At 32.5% G+C, this 16,853-nt stretch overlaps 2 long non-coding RNA genes across 2 annotated transcripts; both read right to left on the minus strand.

Moving 5' to 3' along the window:
• Positions 1–942: 942 nt before the first annotated feature.
• Positions 943–6,997, minus strand: LOC134272914 (uncharacterized). The gene is made up of 3 exons (XR_009993312.1): positions 6,638–6,997; positions 1,871–1,942; positions 943–1,417 (listed from the first exon to the last, which is right to left on the minus strand). It is a non-coding gene; the product is annotated as an uncharacterized LOC134272914 (long non-coding RNA).
• Positions 6,998–12,066: 5,069 nt separating this feature from the next.
• LOC134272915 (uncharacterized) lies at positions 12,067–16,144 on the minus strand. Its single transcript, XR_009993313.1, has 4 exons — positions 15,924–16,144; positions 14,505–14,565; positions 14,264–14,330; positions 12,067–12,381 (listed from the first exon to the last, which is right to left on the minus strand). It is a non-coding gene; the product is annotated as an uncharacterized LOC134272915 (long non-coding RNA).
• Between the last annotated feature and the right edge of the window lie 709 nt (positions 16,145–16,853).

Consider the following 16,853-nt stretch of genomic DNA (forward strand, 5'->3'; position numbering starts at 1 on the left):
TTTTTCCATCCCGAGTTCTTAGGGGCAATCTCGAAAGTTGTCAAACTTTACTATTGGACCCTATGGGACTTCGTTGGAATAGCTCCAAATTATCACATTTTTCCCATATTTTTTGCACTTCTGCCCTTGTATTTTATTTTTCATTCAAGTAAATGAAAGAATATGTAAAAAGTCACCAAATTGTGAAATTTCAAAAAAGTTCACCATCTCGATTGGTCTAGGTAGTGATTACTAAGTTTATTTTTTCGAAACCAAATACCTCTAAAGCTGCCATTTAATGGTATAAATACATATCTTTGCTAATGAATTATCGGTGCATAAATTTTTTTTTCGGCATAAATAGCAATTTTAAGATTGCTACACAGGCAACTTAGCCACATATGATTCTCATATGAGTATCATATGATTCTCATATGATTGGTTTCATATGAGAATCATAGAAAAAGGGCATCATATGTGAATCATATGAAGCAAATCATATGATTTACATATGATCCACATATGTGAATCATATGAAAATAACTACATATGATTTTCATATGAATGATTTCAGTGTGTTTCAAGCCATTTACATATGAGAATCATATGAAAAGGGCGTCATATGTAAATCATATGAAACACTTATGTGTGCTTCAAGCCATTTACATATGAGAATCATATGAAAAGGACATCATATGTAAATCATATGAAACACTTGTGTGTTCTTTTTCAATATTGTACACATTTAAAAATCAGATATTTCTGCTTTAGATGAAAATTCATTACATTACAATGATCTATCTTCATTGGTTAAATATTTTCAAATATCTTAAAATGCTTACACAACTTTTTTGATAAAATTATTTTCATCAAGAGAAATAACTTATTTTTCACAGTGTACATTCTAAACAAGAAAATATACAAACAAATCTGTAGCATTTGTCGATACATGTATTTTAAACATATTCTAACATGAGTACAAATTATAAGATTTCAGCAAAATGATTTAGTAGTTAAACATGTATACTGTACATGTACAAATGAATAACATAATTAGGTAATGTATAAAAATACCATATGACATGAAAGTGTCTAAAGCAAAATTGAAATATCAGCAATAACATTTGTCATGTATTCTCTATTGTAAATTTATGAAAAATCACGTTATTGATTATTCCAGCATACAATAAGAATATGGGAAATCTTCACAGGTCAAATTCAGACAAGATTGTGTACAGTGTGTACATCCTCCCCATTTCATAATTATTCCATATATTTCCTTGCTCTTTTTCCTTCTGTATCTTTCAGTTTTTTCAGTTGTCCTCCCTTTGATCTTCCATGACCATTTTGAAAATCTCTTTGAACTGTACCGTACCAAAAATGAATATCCACCACTTCTCCTCTTCCTGAACAATTTCTTTGTGGCACAGAATGGTCTCTACAAAAATTTCAAAAGTAAAAATAAAATAATTCTTAAATTCTATGAGTTATAAAAGTTACTTAGGTATAATCAGCAAACAAATGTATGCCCAATTCACTGACACAGATATGATACAAGATAAAACTAATGTTATATATGTTATACTAGGTTTTTTGAGGAATCCTACGATGTAATTTGCAAAACAATTACACTATTGAAAGATATGCTTCATAATAAAATCATAAAAAGCAATTTTTTGTTATTTTGACAATCAAATTTGGAATGTTCAAACAGTATATATTAATTCAGATTGTCAAAAATTAAGAAGATTCTGATACAGATACATGTATATTATTTTTGGACAAAAAATACAACAGACAACTAGACAGGCAGAAAAACAGACTGTGATTCCAAGATATCCCAAACTTTTGGGAAGACTATAACAAAGTTTATTTAACAGTGTGTAGTTACCTTAACTTTGAAGCAAGCCTTGGATCTTGGGATTTGTTCTTTATCTTATGAGAGGCTGACTGTATATTGAACCTGTAAGACAAATACTCACAGTCTCACACAGTAGATATTTTCTAAGAATACATTTAATTAAAATTTAAACTATCAAAAAGAGAGAGTACAAGTTTGTAGGTTCTCTATAGTCTTAAATATATCTAACATTTAACCCGAAACTATAGGCACACGCACCATTCACTATAGGAAAAACCCCTACATAAACAAATACATGGGCGCAGACATTTTGGACACTTTGGACACCCAAAGTTGTGCGGAGGAGAAACTGCTAGCTGGCGCGTGATTGGTCAATAAGAGAAAAGACTTGTTATGTATCTGACTAGTGAAATAAAGTTGATAATGTGGTAGGATTGGATTTTACATAGTTAGTAAATAACGATAATTCTTATTGGTTACGGTCGTTTGTTTTACATTCGGAAACTTTCTAGCTTTATTCAGTGATTTGGGTAACGTCCTTGTCTGGGTTGTACATAGGATGTAGATTTTGATTGGATAAGAGAGACACACCTCCGTATCGCGGTGTATTTAAAGTCCAGTATTTCACGTATAGATCAGTTGGTCTGGAACCTTCTCAAAGGTTCGTACCAGCTCACTTTTTGATTAGAGGGGTGGATCCCGGTCCCTGTCTCTGTCTCGTTCAAATCGTTCATCATTATCCTTTTTGTTTTCCTTATTTTTACGTCCATTTTCCAGTTCCTTATTTCTATTTTTGGTAAACCGGTTAGGTTAGGCATAGTAGATTTTTCGTGCAGGGGTGGGTCACTTTCATTCGGACTTAGCGTTGGGTAGGACGGGCTCTGGACATTGTACATTTTTTATTGAGGCCTATAAGTAAAAGGTCGTTAGTACATCAGTTTTTGTTGTAAATATTCTTGTACTGTTAATAAAATATATTTGTGACTATAATAAATAATTGTTAATTTGCAAACTCTTGTTATTAAAATTCTTGGGTTAGTAAGTCACTTTTGTGACTATTTGAAAATCAAGAGGTTTATTGGTTAGTAAGAAATTGGAATAAAACGCGAAGTACTATTATTAATAAAGAAAGTGAGTGATATTTAAGAGGTATTTTCATACGGTCATTTTCGCTACACTGGTATCGTGGAATTTCCTAAATTGCATTGATATCATGTAGCGAATTCCGGTTACATTGGTACCGTGAGTGGTACCTAGGTTTTAGGGTAAAACCAAATCCTGTCACATTGGTGCCGTGACGTCTAAATCCTGTCACATTGACTTAGATTTTCTCAGGTTAAGACATTTTTGAGAGACTTCATTGCGTGAAGCCTAGAGTATTTTTGTTTTTATATCTGAGTTTTTTTTTCTTTGGTCGTTTGTGAGTTGGTTTTTGAACGAGACAGGGGCAGAACCGGTGATCATCCCTTAGGTCCGCCATTTTTAGATCCTTTGGTGTGACATATTTTGGGTTATTTCAAACTGTGGGACCTTAACGCCTCAAAATTTCGAAACGTTTTCCAAATTTGGGAGAAAAATAAAACCACCAGAAATATATTCTCCATGATTTTAATTATTAATTATATTTGACTTAACGTTCGCTGTCATGCTGAAAAGGAATTCAGACGTTAACTTAAATATATTTAATTAAAAAGTTGTTTTACACCTAAACTTTTTGTGTACCCTAAGTAAATGTAATTTATTTTTATTGCATATATTTTGGCTTAACAACAGTCATGCTTACTGCCTGGTGCAGCAAAGGTTATTCTCGATGTTAACCCGACTATATGTAGTACTTTGGCACTAAGATTACTTTGAATTTGTTGTAGTAAAAGTAAGCTTTCATTGTTTGCCGATTTCTTTAATAACTTAGAAAGCATCGACTACTTTTTAGAAAACTGGTTTATACATATATTTTGGTTTATTTATTTATCGGTTAAAATTACAAAATCAATGAAATTTGTCAGGATTAATGAGAGAAATTTTAAGGTTTGACAAGACAGTATTCAATACTGTTGCTTTATATTCTCGATGAATTAATAATGATAAATTTTACTAGAATATGGTTCGAGTCATTTCATGAGCTGTGAATTGGCCTGTAAATAGGTGAAAGTACAATATTAGGCTAATACTGCGGGATTAGCTGCCAATACTGCGGGATTGGGGTTTTATTGTGGTTAAAATATTGTACTACCCTTGTCGGTCGTGTTCTGACAAGCTTTTATTATTTAGAATCTATATTCGCCCCAGGGTCATGATTCTCGATTCGAGATGCCAAAATGCAGGGAGGCCGGTTCTTGTTGCAGGAGGGGGTTGTGGCTCTGCCGAACTACAGGGGTACACTTATTGCAAGGTATCCAATACTAAAACGCAGGGAGGTTAATTTTTTGCTGCGGGAGGCTGTAGGGACTGGGGCTGCAACTCGACGGGTTTCATGATTTCTGTTGACAGCATCAGTAGTCTGCTTTAGTATTAAGACACATTTTTCTTGGATTTTATGCATATTACTCACTCCTTTTCTTTTGTCTACTTAGTATGGACGTTTTGGACAACTATATGTACTTGTAGTGAAGTTGATGATCTCCAGCGAAACTGGTAGCAAGTATCTACAGGTGAAAGTATAAGAGAAACACATTGTTCTGAAAAGGAATCAACGCATCCGTATTCAATATTGGAGGAGCCTTGGAGTCTTCGGCACATCAGTAATTCATGGAGGATTGTCGTCGTGTTCGACTTGTGTGATTAATTATGTGAAATATATGTGATGTCATGTGAAGTGATGCGATGTGATGTGATGTGAAATCAGTCGAAAAATATGAATATTTATCTAAAAGTGTTCTAAAAAATTTGAAAGTAAGATATTCCTTATGTTGTGCATTGATCAACCGCCTTGGATTCCATGATGATTCCATCCAGATGAAAAGTGAAACCAGTGAACATTTATCTTATTAACTGTTAATTGAAAGTACAAGTATTGAATATAATTTTATTTCAATGTGACTTTAAAGTGAAGAAAATTGAAATGTTTAACTATTGCTCATGTACTACCAGAATATTTTTGAAATTGACCTACACATTTTACCCTCAATATCTTTTTAAGATATTTCGGTGTTGAGGTGGGGGGAGTGTGGTAGGATTGGATTTTACATAGTTAGTAAATAACGATAATTCTTATTGGTTACGGTCGTTTGTTTTACATTCGGAAACTTTCTAGCTTTATTCAGTGATTTGGGTAACGTCCTTGTCTGGGTTGTACATAGGATGTAGATTTTGATTGGATAAGAGAGACACACCTCCGTATCGCGGTGTATTTAAAGTCCAGTATTTCACGTATAGATCAGTTGGTCTGGAACCTTCTCAAAGGTTCGTACCAGCTCACTTTTTGATTAGAGGGGTGGATCCCGGTCCCTGTCTCTGTCTCGTTCAAATCGTTCATCATTATCCTTTTTGTTTTCCTTATTTTTACGTCCATTTTCCAGTTCCTTATTTCTATTTTTGGTAAACCGGTTAGGTTAGGCATAGTAGATTTTTCGTGCAGGGGTGGGTCACTTTCATTCGGACTTAGCGTTGGGTAGGACGGGCTCTGGACATTGTACATTTGTTAGGTAGGCACTTATTTTTATTGAGGCCTATAAGTAAAAGGTCGTTAGTACATCAGTTTTTGTTGTAAATATTCTTGTACTGTTAATAAAATATATTTGTGACTATAATAAATAATTGTTAATTTGCAAACTCTTGTTATTAAAATTCTTGGGTTAGTAAGTCACTTTTGTGACTATTTGAAAATCAAGAGGTTTATTGGTTAGTAAGAAATTGGAATAAAACGCGAAGTACTATTATTAATAAAGAAAGTGAGTGATATTTAAGAGGTATTTTCATACGGTCATTTTCGCTACACTGGTATCGTGGAATTTCCTAAATTGCATTGATATCATGTAGCGAATTCCGGTTACATTGGTACCGTGAGTGGTACCTAGGTTTTAGGGTAAAACCAAATCCTGTCACAATAAAAATCTCATATCAAGACTTGGGATTCTTTGAGATATATAGGAGTTACAGGTAAAAAGTTGAAGGGAGGGGTGCCCTTTGGTTAGAGATTATCATTTGGTGTCAAACGCACCTTGTTGTAAACAAATGGAAATTGAAAGTAAAAGTGCCGCGTGACGGTATATTTTTTCTGGCATGTTTTGTTTTCCAATATCTCGAACTTTCACGGCAAAAAGGTCATTTGCCCAAAATTCAATATATGTATGAGTGACAGGGGCTCAAGTTTGTATGGAAGTCTATGGGAAAACATTTGGTGGTGTTTGTCCACTAGTGTTGGGGGGAAAAATAATTGTCAGTAAATGAATACATAGATGTAAAAATTCAATGGATTAGCTAGCTGATGTTCTTTCAACACACATGCACATGTATTTATACCTCTACAGTTGGATGTCACTGTTATAAATTTTTAGTTGAAATTCAAAAATCCAGTTTATCCCCCCTCTTCCCACAAAGTTATTGTATACTATATAGTTTCATAGCCTTTACAGCCAGCAAAATCTATTCATACTTTGCATATTTTAAGTGCACTGGATTAAAATTATAATGTAGAATAAAATTTCTACAGTATTGAGTTGAGTTGAATTTATTTTTGATGAAGCCATGCAAACAATGTAGAATTATAAAAGAACAAAAAGAAATTATCAAGAAATATTTTGTCATAAAGAGACATTACAGATACTTTGATTTTTTATTTCAAGTATTTATTTTTACCTTCAATGTTGTGATGATGCAATTGTCTGTCAAATCAGCTTCAGGATCAATCGCCAGTCTTATCAGCTTCGGGCTCTTTGGACTGAAAAAAAAACAGCACTGTGACACTGAACTCAAGTTGCCGAATGCATCTATAGGCCATAAAAACAAACATTTGTCATTAAGTTTAAGAAGGAATCCGGACTTGATAACGATCTCAACATACGTAACGCCAACTGACAGACAAGGTTTCTACTTTCACTTTCATATCAGTACGTAACAAAACGAAAACAAATTCAAGTTTTGAAAAGTAGTAATGCCTTTAGCCTAACATGTAATGTTTACATTCATTCAGAAACAAATTTTATCCAAACTTACTTACAGATCACGAACGTTAGATTTACGAAATGCATTGATTTAACAATTACATGCATGATGCAAGTGATAAGAGTATATAGAGAGTTCATACGCACCTGTAACAATAATGAAATTATATTTAAACAATATGAATCAAAAGTCTTTAAAAATTATTGTTAGGAGATCGCTTGCCTTTTCCAAACACCCGTATATTTTCATCCGATAAAAGACAAAACCGGCCCGGAGAAAAATACGGAATTATTTTAATTTTACTTAGCCAAACCCAAAAGATTTAAAATGAAAAGCAAATTAATTTATTCTTTATCTATTTTATCTGGGAAATGCATTATAACAGAAAAAAAAATTGTGAAAAGTTTTTTTTAGAAGGAAAGGGGGGGGGGGGGGGCGCGTTGGGTTAAACAGAGTAGAACTTTATATACAATATAATTAATTACTAACAAATTCTTTTGAATTAATGTACATTTAAATTTATCTTTTGATATATATAATTGAAATTGCAATTTTACTTCAGTATAACAAGGACAGATAAGTGAACACTGTTTCATATGATTCTCATATGATCGCCGTTTCATATGATTCTCATATGATCACAGTCAAAACATTCGTATGAATTTTACCTAAGTATAACAAGGACAAATTAGTGAACATTGTTTCATATGATTCTCATATGATTATTGTCAGAATATTCATATGATTCTCATATGCAGGATCTTTCATATGAGAATCATATGTATATAACTTCATATGATTCACATATGTATGATCATATGATTCTCATATGATTGGCCACATATGATTGTCATATGATTGTATATACATATGATTCTCATATGATCCACATATGATCTTCATATGAAAGGCAATGCATATGTGGATCATATGTGGCTAAATTGCCTATGTAGTAGGTTTCTTGGGGAGATATGTCATTAGTTTTTAGTATAATATCCATTAACGTCTTGAACATACAAGCGAGTCATGCGTCAATCTTCAGCGTCATGCATTGCTTACAAACTCCGAAAATGGTGACGTTGTTAGAGCCATTTCAACGTTCTTTTTCCAATAATTGTCTTAAAATCACATTATCAGATCAGTAGGAGTTACAACTAATGTTAACTTTGTATTAAAATTAAAATAATTTTCAAAGGTGTACTGTCACACAAATGACTGAATGAAATCAAAAAGCTGCGCGAAGTGATGCGCACTCAAATTAGACTCGGCCTCGTTAAAGAAATGTTGCATAATAAATATTTTGTATGATGTCATCGTTTAGTTTTCCCGTTCACATTAGCTCCGCCTCCTTTTAGTAACCCTAACTCTGCTTCGAATTTAAATTAATATCTGTTATGAATTTCACTGAACATAAATATTTAAACATAATTATCTGGTATCTCGGCTATGTTAAGGATCGATATGGAAAATATGACCTTAACACCGATTTGATATATATTTCTTGGTTTAAAAATTGTAAAAAAAAAAAAATAATAATAATAATAAAATCTACGACTGGGCTCTACATAGTACCAGTTATATCGCATGTATCAGTTGTTTTTCACGTGACTTGTATAAAAATAGAACAGTTATGCTGAATGAAGGAAATGAAGATAGTGCTTGTTTTTCAAGAAAAAAAAATGAAACTTCTTTAAAGATGTTAATTTCCTCTACCCAAAAAATGCTGGAAGCTTGTGTGTGGTGTTTGGGAAGTACTAAAAACTTTGCCGAAAATGTGTATAATGGTTTAAAATGTCCACTTCGCTTAACTTAATTTTGTTATGAATAAAAATAAAGTTATACAAACTTCAATCAGCTCCCAACACTTTTAAAAAAATACACTATTTAAGCAATAAAAATTCCATTTTTCAGCTCCAAAAAAGTCTTTGCCCTTGCACTTTTGTTATCCTGCCTCTGATAAAAATCGTGAAATTTCATTGGTCGAGAAGTATATTGCATGAAACGATGTTATGCTGTCTACCCACATCACATTGCTAATGTGCCCCCTACACATGACCTTCCCACTATATATTAAAAATTTACCAACCATACATCATCAATATACTGCTTTCACATGACCCGCATGGAGCTTCATAACTGACGTCACAATGCTTCTGACGACAACAATGGATGCAGAACGTCTTGCTTGGACACTCAGTGAAAGCGGTTTATCGATACAATAAATATTTAGTCTTTTAGAGAACCATGGCAGGATAAATTCGTTACCTAGACACTTGCAGTTACGTTTATCTGTGTTTTTTTTTTGTATACTGCACTGACTTATACAACTATAATTGTAAATTCATTGAGTATCTTACTTCCCTGCATTAGACGAAGGATTACGTTATTATTCTCGCTACCGAGTCCTGTGTAGCATACGTCCGTCTACTTGGGTGTCAACTGATTACACTGAATAGTGACGAAGTCTTGTCCTATTATAGGGGTCTGCAGAGTACATGTAGCGAGACTCGGGAACTAAAATGGCGGACATATTCCATTTACAAATCGTGTTCAGCTTTAACATTTAACGGCAAGGAAAACATATGCAACCAAAACAAAAAAAATGATAGTGACAATTTCCGGTACTTTCAACTTTTTTTTATATGAGAGTTTCATAGAATACTATTTTCTTAGCGTGATACTTTTTCAATTAAAAAAAATCTCATATCTAACTGTTATGATTCTTTAAGAAGGATATGGAGATAACGAACAGTATTCAATCTCAAAGTCCATAAAACAATACAAAAAAAGAAGCAAAGCAAAGACGGACCTCCGAAAGATCACAGGTAAATAGTGCCAATGCAAATTTTGAGTACATAATTTTACATTAACGAGGCCGAGTCTAATTATTTCTGCCCTAGGGATTTTGATAATGTCTTGACAATTAATTTTCACTGTTATAATTATTGTTTTAAGATTAAAAAATCGAATGTTTACCACCCCGATATCTTAGGGGACCATCTCAAAAGTTGTCAATTTTTACTATTGGACCATATGGGAATTTGTTGGAAATGCCCCAATTTATCACATTTTTCAACATTTTTCATATTTCATCAAATTGTGAAATTTCAAAAAAATTGACCATGTAAGTATACAGCATATCATTGTGAATTAGCACAACAATTTTTTTTGGTTAAAAAAATAGCAATGTTTGAATAGCTAGCATGCTTCTTTAGATGTTCTGTCATCAATTTTTAGTGACGTCTTTTCATGACCATTTCAGATCTTTACAAAATTTATATATGTTGCGTAAAATTACATTTTCATAAGGGTTACAGATAATGTTAATTTTGGAACATCATCATGACCATTTCAGATCTTTACAAAATTTATATATGTTGCTTTTTTTGGACAACAGCCTTTGTTGCCATGGAAACAATGCACCATGTAAATGCACATGGCAACCAAGCAAAAAATTCAAAAAAATGTGAATTTAGCTATTATTGAACACAGGAAAAGAGCTTTTTTGATGATAGTACCATAAATAAATCTTTTTTTCCTGAGAAGTAAATACAAAACGATAAATGATTACCATAAGGATAAAATTATATAGGATTTATTAAAGGTGCTGAATTTCAATTTAACATAGGTCATTTCATAAAATTCACTTTTCACAATATTTCTTCAAATCCAACATATTTTAGAAGCATATTAAGAAAAAGGCCCGCATGTTAAAGAAATCTGATAACATGGGATAGAAAGAGCACATTCTTAATTTTAATAAAATTAAATAAAACCCATGGGTTTTTTAAAAATATTCTGTTACCATGGCAACGAAATGTCACAAAAATTCATTTTTTAAAAATAACCGTTTTTAGGAGCATAGTAAAAAAAAATCCCACATGTTAAAGAAATCTGATCATGTGGAATAGAAAGAGCACTTTCTTAATTTCAATAAAATTAAATAAAACCCATTCGTTTTTGAAATATTCTGTTACCATGGCAATGAAATGTCACAAAAATTTTTCAATAAAAAATTTTTCACAATAATAACTGATCGCACTTTCTTAATTTTTTTATGGGTTTTTAAATAATATTCTGAGCAAATGTCACAAAAATTCATTCTTCACAATAATAAACGTTTTTAGTAAAAAATCCCACATGTTAAAGAAATCTGATCATGTGGAATAGAAAGAGCACTTTCTTAATTTCAATAAAATTAAATAAAACCCATGGGTTTTAAATAATATTCTGTTACCATGGAAACAAAATGTCTCAAAAATTCATTTTTCACAATAATAACCATTTTTAAGAGCATAGTTAGAAAAAATCCCACATGTTAAAGAAAACTGAAAGCATGAGATAGAAAGACCACAATCCTAATTCTAATAAAACAAAACAAAACCCATTGGTTTTTCAAAAAAATTCTGTAACCATGGCAACAGAATATCACAAAAATTCATTTTTCAAGAAAATACCAATTTGAAAATACTTCATTTTCAGATTATGTTGGAAAAAATACCACAAGCACAAAAAAATTGATAATATAAGATAGAAAATGTTCTCCTAAACCTTGCAAATATTAGATAAAACCAGTGTATTTCTCATAAATTTTTGTAACCATGGTAACAAATTATCCTGGAAATGCTTTTTTAAATAAATTGACTTTACAAAATCTCCATAAAATACAAAATAATTATTGACTAACATACATGTATTATTTTCACAGTTTATTGTAAATGCATGAAAATAATTTTTTTTAAATATGCTTTTGTGATTTGCATCTGGTTACCATGACAGCATCTCCAAAAATATTGTATTTGCCTATACAATTTAGTCAATGTGATAAGCTTGTATGAAGAAAACTGCCATTAGCTAAAATACTGAAAGACACATTTTTTGTACCTAACTTCTTTAAAACAAATATTTGGTTTCTGTGGTAACTGTGATTAACCATTTATGAGACATGATCTAAATATTTCAATTGTATTTTTAAAGCAATTTTTGAAAAATCATCTGTAAATGTACTTTTTGCTGAAATAAATAGTTTACAGTAAAGAAATCTTGAAAAAATGTCAATATAACATTATACATGTAAAGTGTATCAAATGTCAAAAAACCCATGTTCTTGACTAAATAGGCAAACTAAAATTCAAAATTTTATGTTGAAGGGGTGTAATATTAAATATCCTTGGGTGTATCCTGGTCTTGGTTTCAATAAAACCCCTTTTACATTTGGAGCTTAAAAATCAATATCCTTTGTTTCTGGTCTGGATTTTTTTCAAAAAGTTTTAAACTGACAGTGTCTTTATTAGATTTTTTTGGCCATCATTTAGAAATGTGCCGTTGAGATTATCTGTATCAACTGTACAGGTACATCTATGTGTCCTGGCTGCTAAAAAGGTGCTCCAAGTCCAGCTAGATTCCTCTGACATAATGCATGTGGTTCATTCATCAATCTGGAAAAAATATAATTCAAAATTTGAACTTTGTTAATGAAAATAGACATTCCGTAAAGCAATTTTTTCTTGTTGCTGTTGAAGGAGGAGAGTAGCTATGGTTCGTATTCTCTATGATCATGATCATGAATACAAGAAGGCCATGGTCCTGTTGAAGGAGGAGAGTAGCTATGGTTCGTATTCTCTATGATCATGATCATGAATACAAGAAGGCCATGGTCCGTAACACTAACCAGAGTAACTGGTCATGCTGTTCTACACCAGATTTTCCTACTTGTAATACCTTTTGTGGTTTAGGTCTATTCTTAGGGGGAGGGGGATTTAAACAATTTAGAATCTACACTTAATCCCTGGATGCTTTAACACAAGTTTCAGCTTTTCTGACCCAGTGGCTCCCTATTTTTTCTTTTTTCCTGATTATCACCCCTTGTAAGGGGTCTTAGCCCTGCCAAGTTTGGTAAGAATTGGCCCTGTGGTTCTTGAGAAATAACCTCAGCTCTATAATTCTTCTCTAAATTTTCAAGTGATGTAACCCCTTCTTTAACCCTCACCCTATCCATGCCTCAAGTAGTTAGCTGTTACCGGTATTTGATTCTGAATATTAGTATAACTATTACAGCCTTGCTCATCTGAAAAAGGTTTTTTTTCAACAACAAAAATTCTGTTTAGATATGCTGCATTTTATAAATTTTAATTTCTAACTTTCTACTGATTTTAGTTTCCAATATTCAAAGAAACATTTGTATGGATTGAACAAAATAATGAAGATGATATACAATAATACATCTTTTACTCCTTTTTGGCTTCCACATACATGTAACTGCAGTAAAACTTGTTTAGTACAAACACGGACATTGTGAATTCACAGAAGTCTTCTTGGATCCCCAACTATATAAATATTACAAAATTACAAATATGGATATAACGAATTATATAGCGAAGTACTTTTACAGGTCCTAGTTTGTTATAACCGAGTTGTACTGTACATATATGTGTAGATAAATGATTTAACAAGAGACCCAGGGCCACATCACTCACCTGGCTTGGATAAAAATCAAAAATCAGCTTTGTATTGAAAAGCTTAAAAGCATATGTGACCTCTCCCTGTAAGGGAGAGAGAGAGATGATTGAACATAACTGAATCTACACTAAGGATGCTTACAGGGTACTTATTTTTGACTAACTGTGAGTTTTTCCCTACAAGTTTGAACACTTTTATTGTAGCCCCACCTTATGCCTAGGCGAGTATATACGGTAACTTTGTGTTTTCCCACTTTTGAACACTTTTATTGTAGCCCCACCCTATACCTGGGGGGGGTGTCACGATTTGAACAAATCTACACTACAAGAAAATGCTTCCATATGTATATATAACTTACTGGCTTTTCTGTTCTTTGGAAGAATATTTTTAAAGGATTTTTTCTCTATATTCTTAGTTAAACTTAGATTGGCCTTTGTGGCCCCACCCTATCCCCGGGGTCATGATTTGATCAAACTTGAATCTACACCACCTGAAAATGCTTTCATATAAATATTACCAATCAAGGCTTGCTGTATCCGAGAAAAAGATTTTAAAATATTTTTTTTTATATATTCCTATGTTAAACTCTGATCATCCATTGTGGCCCCGTCCTACACATGGGGTTCATGATTTGAAAAATTTGAATCTACACTACCCGACAATGGTTCCACATAAGTTTCATATTTCCTGGGCCATTGGTTTTTGAGAAGATATCAGTAATGCTATTAATTTTGTAATTCTCTCCCCTTGAAGAATGACAATGACAGATAAAAGACAAACTTTGATCAGAAAAGATCACTTGAGCCTTCAACTCAGGTGAGCTTAAAAATTCAGAGAATCAAGATCAGAAGAAATATATACCTGTTTCAAAGTCTCTGAATGGCAGTGTTCACTATAATTCAACCCTTAGTCAGAAGGCCCTTGATTGCTAAACGAAAAGGAATGTTCTTAATGATAATTAAAAAAAATGCAAGTTGTCAACACAAAATAGCGAATTATCTAATGATACATAAATAATATAAAGTAAATATAACACTAAAGTTAGTTGAATTGATAATCTTTTCTTGGTGACGGTTGTCCTCAATTTTTAAGTTTACATTACCTCAGCTGTGCAGGTGTTGTCAAAGGGAATTTTGAAATTCAGAACAAGGCTCCGACTGCATCTGAAATGATAACAAATCATGAAATTCATCATATGACAAGAGAATGCATACATTTATATAACAATTTAGCTTTTGAATTATTGATAATAAATATTTATTTACCCCCCCTCCCCCATGTACTAGTGATATCATCATGAATTCATACTATTAGCTATAAATTGAAAGAGTTCTAGTTTTGTAGGATCAAATTTTATTTTTTAAGTTTTAAACCTATAAATTAGACGAAAACATTGGCAGAAACCTATTCATATTGTATGTGCTCTCATATTTATAAATCTCTCTCTTTCTATGTGTGTATATATTTGCTTGTAGGAATATTTAGGAAGCCCCCCCCCTCCCCCATTCAGATAGGGTTATATGGCTTTACACCCCCTCCCACCATTTCAACTGATAAAACCAAACAGTATTTTATTGGTTGTTTTGCTTGTCAATTAAATTTTGTAGGACTCCCCACCCTTATATATAATTCAAATAAAAGGAAATGCATTTGAAGAATATCATACACATATAAGTTTGGAAATATACAGTTTGAAAGGACACAATTATAAATTTTGAGTAAATGAATAAGAAAAATAGTACATTGTAATTATGGTTTTGCCATAACATCTGGGTTTTTCAGGGCTTAATTAAATATTCACGATTTTAAGAAGGACCCATTGGCCATTCCGAAAACAGTTTTTGAAATAACAGTGCACCTGACCGCCCGAGACGCACAAATTTTGCTGTGGGCTTACCAATTTGCACATATTGATGCCCAGCTGGACTTGTTTAAAGTTTTCATTAATTAAAATTTAATAATTTGATTAACCGCTTCCAAATCAACTAATGGTATCATGAGCAGTACAGGATTTGTGATTAAAAGGGAGGGGGAGGGGGGGGGGGGCGTGGATAACTTTGTTCAGACAAGGGGTCTTGATAGTGATGTTCCAAAGTACAGTCATATGTTTAGTCATACCATAGTTTGAATGAAGGGGGTCCACGGGGCAAAGCCCCAGAAGCTCCTGAGATTTTGTGTTTAAGAGTAAAATTAGGCAAAAAAATAGTGGTATTGTACGAAAGTATGGCATTATTAATATATTTTCCTACAGCAAATTATGGTCACTATTATATTCATATGAAGGGGGGGGGGTATCATTTGCTCATTGCTCACAGTACTTCTAGTTTCAAAAATCAATTTTACAAAAGACAATTATTTTCTCAGCTAGGCTGGTAGATTTTTACCAGAACTGATAACTTTTACTAGCAGTCAGTCTGTATGTTTGCTATCAATTTTTCTGACTTTCCCCTATTTCAATTTGAAAAAAAAATAGTCAATATTGCCTTTGTTTAGACATTTGTCTGTGTTATGTATTAAATACCTGATCTAAATATGACATCCATAGAGGCACCGATACATAGAAAAAATTATGCTCCATCCAATCTCTGCTGTGGCTTTCACTGCTTCTTGCTATGGCTTCATGTATGCTGAGGTCGAGGATTTCTTCCAGTCAACTGTGTCTATTGCAGTACTAACGGAGTATCGACGGAAAGGAGAGATACTCATCATACTCTAATCCCCAGCAGCGAGCTACTGTTCAAATTCCAGTACAAAATTAAATGTTTTTTCCCCAACATTAACTGAATTTAAGTAGTTTTTATGTTATTGTTAAACAAGTTAGCCTAAATCAAAACACTCAAACTCATAGCATGTTTAGGAAATAAAATTTTGTTTTTGTCAGATAAAAAAAGCAAATTGCAGGCAGTTATTTTTTTTAATCCTAGGATTATTATTTTTCTAAAGAAAATTTTAGACTTACATGCCCCTTGGACGTTTGAAAACCGGCAAAACTTCCAAAATGAAGATAAAATCACACACATTTCTTAATCCTCCCCTTCTAAACTGAAGAGTTAAATACACTCTTTCCAACTCCTTTTACTAAAGAGTGCCAAGGGAGATAACTAGAATTTCATGTTTTTTCATAATTTAAAATCACAATATCTATTCGTAATTAAAATAACCCATGGGTTTTTTAATTGTTTTTTACTCTTTGATACTAGATGTTCAATATTTTATAATTCACATTCAAGGAGAGTGCGGGCCTTCTTAAAAAATCACCTGCACGTACAGACACCTTTCAATGGATATTGTTGACTGTTTCAGTATATATTGAATTCATTTTTTAATCAGCTATGCATGAAATCCATTTATAACTGTGATCAAGTATTTAGTTTGATGTATCTTAATGTAAATATGATAGTTTTTGAAAAATCTATCACTATCATGAATCACTTATTTTCATTTCTGCCTG

The sequence above is a fragment of the Saccostrea cucullata genome, unplaced genomic scaffold (genome assembly GCF_032062105.1).
Source record: "Saccostrea cucullata isolate Sc308-1 unplaced genomic scaffold, CSIRO_AGI_Scuc_v1 ctg1978, whole genome shotgun sequence".
In the NCBI taxonomy this organism is placed as follows: Eukaryota; Metazoa; Mollusca; class Bivalvia; order Ostreida; family Ostreidae; genus Saccostrea; species Saccostrea cuccullata.